This window comes from Callospermophilus lateralis, unplaced genomic scaffold (genome assembly GCF_048772815.1).
Source record: "Callospermophilus lateralis isolate mCalLat2 unplaced genomic scaffold, mCalLat2.hap1 Scaffold_147, whole genome shotgun sequence".
Lineage (NCBI taxonomy): Eukaryota > Metazoa > Chordata > Mammalia > Rodentia > Sciuridae > Callospermophilus > Callospermophilus lateralis.
In genome coordinates this window covers 3,093,623-3,101,469 of record NW_027512606.1, presented here as the reverse complement: position 1 = coordinate 3,101,469, position 7,847 = coordinate 3,093,623, and positions in this window count along the sequence as shown.

Here is a 7,847-nt window from a genome sequence, read left to right as displayed (position 1 = left end):
CACTTTCCTATAGGAGCTAAAAGTGCCACATAAGAGTTTGGCTAGGCTCCCCTGGAGGAGGTGCAGGAAGGAAGGATACCTAGACTCCCCCAATTAGTTATACCAGTCCGAGAGTTGCTGGGACTACAAGAAACTCTATCAGCATTATTGTTAGAAAACATCTTAAACTCCTGGAGCAAAAATGGCAGAAGAATGGTGGTAGGTAGGTAGTAATTCTGCAAGGGCTAGTGATTACTATTAGAGATTATGGCACTGGTATCCTCACCAGGCTGGTTCTTCTACATGATTTGGGTCATTTTTCTTTCTTATTATGATTCTAACATTAATTTATAACAATTTCTCAAACAAGTCATTATTGTTTTAGTGAACTCTTATTTTGCATGAAAAAAAAATATCGTAAATTTCAGTTACTTGCTGCTAAGCACACTGGTTAATATAAAATAATGTGTTTATATTCTGTTCCCACTCAATGGGTCTTCCTGTGTATAGAGTCTTGTCTTATTCATCTTCATATATCTGGCGTTCAGCAATGTTTGGAATATAGTAGGAGCCAAAATTGGACTTAACTGAACTTCACTTGCTCTTTTCCCTTGCTCATTAAGTAACCTTCTAGAATAATTTAACTTTTCTTGCAAACTTTCTTTCAGAGGGGAGAAATATACTGAGCAGCTGACATAACTGCTAAGCAAACCTGAAAACTCATATTTCTCTTTGAAATGAATTCAATGACTTTCTGGTTAGTATCCAATGGCTGTGCTTAGCATCAATCAGTCCCCAGAAAGCCTATTTCTTTGGAGTGTCACTGACAAAAATCACATTTCTGGGGCTTCAGAACTGAGGTTAGCCTCGTCCTCTGGAACTCCCACCCTGTAAGGTATCACTGAAGTGACCTGCCACCTATTTTAATGAAATTTCCAAATTAGCAAATTTCTAACTTGAGCAATACCATCTGTATCTGTTACACATCTCATTATTTCTCACCATTTTCCCACAAATATTTTGCTTTTCACTTTTACCACTCTTTGGCAGAAGTAAAGCTGAATAGTTGGAAAGATAAAGCCATATTTGTCTTTCAATTGCATAACAAAACACTGCACTGTTGCAAACATTTGAACTGTCCCATTGCTTTGACTGGAGCAGGACTTGGCTGCTAGAAAACTTTTAAAGAGACAGGCAAAAAACACGAAGGCAGTCATTGACCCTACTCTAAAGTATCACATAAGCATCCATCCGTATGTGGACGGGTTATTTCAAACTACTGTTTGGGTTTGGATCTGATTTAAAATTTCTGAATGGGACTGAGGACTTTTTGTTTACAGCCCATTAGTAGAGATTTTTATATGTTGATTAAAAGTTGCACAGATTTTTAAGGTCACTAAATTGTACTTTATAGTTTGCAAAAAAAAAAAATGTGTATGCATTTACTCATGTGAGCTTCACAGCAATCCCGTGTAATAACCAAGTTTGGTAGGCAGCTATATAAGGCATGGAAATATTTTAACTTTTCTTCTTAACCCTTTGTTCTCATGGTAAACCAGTGATATACACAGGAATCCTTAGAACATCCATTCACAGCCTTCCATTTCCTGTATCCATTTGAAAATATTCTTCAGCTCACTAAAGTAGAAGTGAATTCTTTGGTTTTATGCACATCTTCTATAGCTTTCTCAAGATGAGGTTCTCCATTGTGGAGGATGATTTGTAATTACTTTTAACTTCCACTAAAATGTGAAGTTACAATTATATTTCACTAAAGTCACATGAGTTCTGTTGTTTTCTCTGTTTTTAATATTTTCCAGGACAGAGAGCAACTAACATGAGCATTTAGCAATAGCCAGTGTCTTAGTCTTAAACCACAAAGAAAAATTCTTTTTTAGGTTTAATAAGGCATGGATGATTTATCTATCTTAGTGTCAGGTGAGGAACTGAGTTGAAAATTACTGTGCAATAATTAAATATGATGGTAGGAAATGTGATGAAATGTCTTAAATTCAACAGGTGCAGTTGTGTAAATAGCATCTATTTTAATGGAGCTGAACTTGAGTTAGAAAATCTGGACACTTTAGCTATATAATTGGGTAATTACTTTCTTACAATATGAAAACAGGAGATAATAACTATAATGTATTGAGAATCTCTTACAATTTGACACCATGATGGATGCTTTATACCTTTTATTAAAAGTATTCCTTATTCCAACAGTCATAGTAAATGTGAGATGAGAAAAATCAAAATGGTTAGCTATATGCCAAGTACCAGGCAGTCAGCAAGTGGTCATTATAATAAGAAAGAGAGAGTATTTTAAATGATAATTGGTAAAGTAATGTTTCTGGCCAGGGGAGATTCCCTCATCCAAATGATGTTCATTTCCTAATTGAATAAATGCAAATAATTTAAAAACTAGTGTCAACACCTTTGTAACATACCCTAGTAAAATGCTATGACAGGTAAACAGAATCCATGACGTTAACCTCTTCATTCATGATCTCATTACCTCTATTTTGGGCAAAAACTATGGATATTGCTTTGACCTTTTCTCACCTGACTACATAGGAATCTTTTCCTTAAAAGTAGGATTAAAAATGGAAAAATAAAAACAAAAACAAAAACAAAAACTCGTTAGCTCTCTGGCATAGAAGTTAACTTAGAAAAGGGAATCAAAATTTACTATTATTTGATTTTTGGAAATCCTGGGATTGATGATAATAAACCAACTAACTTGATTTTAAACTAAATTTCAGTCTTTGTAGCTTCAAGCATCCCAAGTCTTGCAAAACTGATGAGCTGAAGAGAGGCTAGTAGCACCCCCAAGAAGTTCAGTTTGGAATAAAACTCAGTTGGGCATAGAACAAAGAATAATGAAGCTCAAATATTAAAATATCAAATAATTAATACTTAAGATAATTTTGAAGGTATAGCTCACTTGTGGTTAATTAAAAAAAAATAGTAACCTTCCTAAGAATGTACACACATGTTATATACAAATTATGGCCAATAGAGAAACTCAAAAGATTTTATCTATGAATAGGAATTTAATCATATCCAATAGTGGGGCATAATAATTTATAAAATCAATGTACAATATTTTTATTGCTGATAACTAGCAGACACATTAAATAAGCCTCTTATGTTCAATATAAAATATCAATTTTGTGCAATTAAAATATTTCATATGTAAATCATTAAAATGAAGACAGTAAAATACTGAAATCACTGGCATAAAAATATAAATGTAAATTTGACCATTTATTAACCTTCTGTTCATACAGACACATCTCTTATGTCTCTCTCTGGAGTTCAGACATGATATAGTCAGCAACCAGAAGGAAGTTAAATGTACATCTGGTTTTGACAGTTGAAGCAGAAGGATGTATGAGGAGGGAATTAGTTGCCTGTGAGGAGGAAAATAGGGAGGACAGTAAGGTATTTCTCAAATTTTGGTCTTCTGATCTACTCTGTGAGTTCTAGCCTAAACTTATGAGAAGAGAAAGAGCTGTTTCCATGAAGGTCCCCATGAGACACTGTAGTGAGAAATAATGCCCATCTGCAGCCCAACAGGAGATTCTTCCTTGCACTCTGAAGTGTCTTTGTACCTCAAGCTCTCACAACACAAGGACATGGTAGGCAGGTACCTCTAGGGACTCCTAGAAATTAATGGGTGCAATTTCATGTGAACCTGTAAACTATACATTGACAACTCAGGAGAGGAGTGAGAGGAATAGTATGTCCTTTTTAGCCCCCATAAAATCAGGAGGCTGGGCAAGACACAAAATAAGTCAGAAAACTTAAAATGGAATTCTATCTTTAAAAATATTTCCATTTACCAAGTGTTACAGTCTAAGTATGAGGTGTCCCTCAATCACTCAATGAGAACATTCAGAGGTGAAAAGATTAAGGTTATGAGAGCCTAAAAACCTAAAAATTTCTTACACACCATTAGTTTTCAAATCTGGCTGTACAATAGGGTCATTGGAAGAGCTTATAGGAATGAAGATTCCCAAGTTGCACCATCTAAATCATAAAAGGAAATAATCTAAATCATCAGGTCTGGTGGAGCTTAAGTATTTTTGTAAAAATTCCTTAAGATGATTTTTATCTCTCCAGCCTTGGTAATTGTTGGTAACCCGTATAAACAATACATGAGAAATCAAGGAAAAGAAAAATCAGTAGAGGATAGAACCTTCAGATAATTCTCCACCAAAGAACTGAGACTTGGACATAGTATAACAGAAAGGCTGAGATGTAAGCCATGCATGAAATCCTAAACTATGTGGAAAGGCAGTGCATTGTGTCAGCATTAGCAACTATTGGAAAGGAACCCCCAATTATAATGGTTTGAGGTAATAGAAGTGTACTTTTCATTAAGCAGCAATACACTGAAGGCATTTGTAGTTGGCTGACAGTTCATCACATGGTAGTTCAGGGTGGTCCAGGGCCATTTATATTGTAATTCCAACATTACTTAGTCTTTATCATCTTTTATATGCTTTCAATGGACAGAGGAACCCACTGCTTCTTAAAATCTTTAACTTGGGAAAAGATTCATATTACATCTGCCCATTTACACTGCTGAAAACTAGTGACATGAGCACCCCTAAGTGCAAGTTGAGTGAACATGGGGAGTGGGGGCAGGAGACTGTAAATTTTAGTCCCTATCTAGACAGTTACCTCTCAGTAACAACAGCAAAGCATAAGTCTTGAGTGCACAGCAAATCACTTCCAAGACGGTGGGAACATGTTCTAAGTAAAAATGAATTTTCTTAGTGTTATTCTGCTACAGACATTAACCTTAGTTATGTGCATTTCATATTTTTTGTGTTTATATGTATTCTGCATAAACACGTCTTCTCATTTTCTACTCTCACTGGGTACATGAGCTGTAGCTTATAATATACTGATGTGCTTATAAATGTCCTTTGATTTCATCAGACCTAATGTTTGAATGACTCCTGGAAGTTATCAATCAATAAGTACAATGCCATGGTGAGTCACCTTATCCCTAGGAGGGGTTTGAGTGTCCAAATAAGTGAGTTTGCTGCCTGAGCACATTTAATGATTCTTCTTCTTCTTCTTCTTCTTCTTCTTCTTCTTCTTCTTCTTCTTCTTCTTCTTCTTCTTCTTCTTTGGTTATAAACAAAAAGACACATTAGAACTGGAAGGAATTCGGGTAAGGAAATGTTCAGTGTTTGTATGACCAATTTACATGAGAATGGAGTGACATTTATTGGAATGTTCAAATGAGAGTCCTTCCAAAAGGAAAAGACCTGAGAAACACAGTCTTCAAACTTAGTGTGTCAAGGGAAAGAGGGAATAAAACTGGGAGTTCAAGCCCCTGAAGATATAAATTTTTGTGACATAAGTAGGTGTGTGAAGAAGCTAAAAGTAATTTTATTTCTTTTGTTACACATTTGATTTGTGTTAAGAACAATTGGTACTCTCACATAATTAAAGCAGTTCTGACATTTTGGTGTGTTTCATTGTTGGGCTATGCACAGAATGTTCCTACTGTCTTTGTTAATGTATTTTGAATAAAGATGGGTTTTATATTAACTTTGACCTTGTGATACTACCTTGAGCTGCACAGTACTGTATAAAAGATAAAGGAACTTTACAATGATCAATCTTGGCTATTAATGAAAAATTGCTTATTGCCAAAAGGGAAGTGCATTTTGCAGTATTCTGAATTGAGTGACAGTTTATCCTGTTAAAATTATTTTTGTAGGGGCAATGTGGCCCTGGGAAAAAATCTGTTACTTTGTGGTTCCTGTGAATATGAGCACATTACTCATGATTTGATAATGTTTTGAGAGAATAAAATTAGTGACTTTTGTCAATATTAACCTAAGCCTCCCTTTTTCCACTCTCTAAAGAATAGAAATATAAAAAAATATGATTTTAAAAATGGAAGTTCATAATCCAATTGAGTCAAATGTATGAAAGATGATATATCACGAGCTTTGTAATGTTTTGAACAACCAATAAAAAAATAAAAAATAAAATAAAAAATATGATTTTTTAAGAAAAATGAATATTTAAATTTTAAAAAAGTATTTATTTGATTGTGAAAGGTAATATATTTTTTTCCTTCAAAAATAGTTCGTGCAACATGCATGTTTTGTTTGAGGTTAAATTAACTATTCTCTATTTATAACATATCAATTTGGCTGCTTCACACACAGCTTCCAGAATAGGATCAAGACAATTTTCAAGGTTATGGTTTCATGAAGTCCATACATAGAGTTCAGCTACTACTTCATCAGAAACCATCATAGTTCCAAGATCCAGTTGTATTTAAGTCTAATTTCTCAGATGTTACACTTATTTTTAAATTAGAGTTAGTTGCTTAGACAAAACCAAGTATCTTCCAAAATATTTTCAGAAACACAAACATACACCCCCGAATCTAGAAAGTTCAATTCTCATTTATTCAACAAATAGTCCCTTACTAGGCATTTTTGTCATAGGCATGGGGGGGTAGAAGAGGGAACAAGAAAAGCACAGTGCCTGCCTTTGTTGAACTTCATTCAAAGGAAAAGAAGACAATAAACAAGTAAACAAATAAACATTGAAAATCCAATAGCAATAAGTACTATAAAAGTAAATCAGCAAAAAAAAAATAATAATAATGAAGACATGTCTTACTCATATGCAGTATTTGGGCAGGGACCATGTCCCATAGTTATATAAAGGAGATGCTCACAGAAAAAAAATAAAACGTGCAAAGTCACCAATGATGTCCCTCCAGTTGTTAATAGGGATTGAGAGCTATCAAGCCTTCCCCAGTGGTATCCCCAAAAGCCTGAAATACTGTGTACCTTGACGTTAATCCTGAACACTTGTCTGAGGTAGATTTCCCCACTGCAGTGTTTCATTTAATTTTGTTTTAAGTACTGGGGATTGAACCCAGGGCTGTGTGCACAGGGAGTAAGTGCTCTCCCACTGAGCTACATCCCCAGCCCTGCCAAGTTACTGCAGTCCTCTCTTCCACAGTTAACTCTTGGGATTAAAGTCACTGTGCACAGTCCACACTTAGGTGGTAGTGAAACAAGTTCCACCTCCTTAAGGACAGAGTATTTAGTTAAATATTAATATGAAATTTTAGGTATTTATTTGAGCTATAATCCCATTTTATTTATACTGTTGTTCACATTTTTCTTGCTTGCACTATTGGGAACTCTATGAAAAGATTTCTGTGCCTTGTTGATACACCTCCATTCATGTAAAAAGCACTTTTTTTTTTTTGAGCATGTCTTCAGTTTGGGGTAGTACAAAATACTCCGGGCTACTCTTGCCTATTTTCTATCACATTCCCAGAAATAGATGTCTCTTCAATGAGCCCTGATTCCTTTTATTTGGGAATAATAGAAACCAGGATTTGAACAATAGGTACACTTCTTGCTACTCAATTATTCCTAGTACAAGGCACTCTTGGCTGATAGAGCAAGGATCTATATGTGCATATATTAACTGGGGGCTATACACATATCTGTGTATAATCCAAAAATATTCCACATGTAGTCATCTGTATCTTTATTAAGCTATATGTGTTCATATTGATTTCTCCAACTCCAATTTATTACCAAATGGATCATTCTAATTCTAGCCTCATCTCCTTGCTTGTCTGTAACTTCCCATTCTAACAGTAAGAAACCTGAAATGTGTCTCCCAGCATTTGACATTCATTCACTTACCAGTTCAGTTCCAGTATGCACATGTTAGGTTTTCAGAATTTTTAATGCATGCCCCACTGGGACACAACTTTATCAACTAGAGTAGATTGATAACATATTGTACATTTTGCCTTTAGTCTTAAATATTCTACTCACTTCTAATTTTGTTAGGTCAGG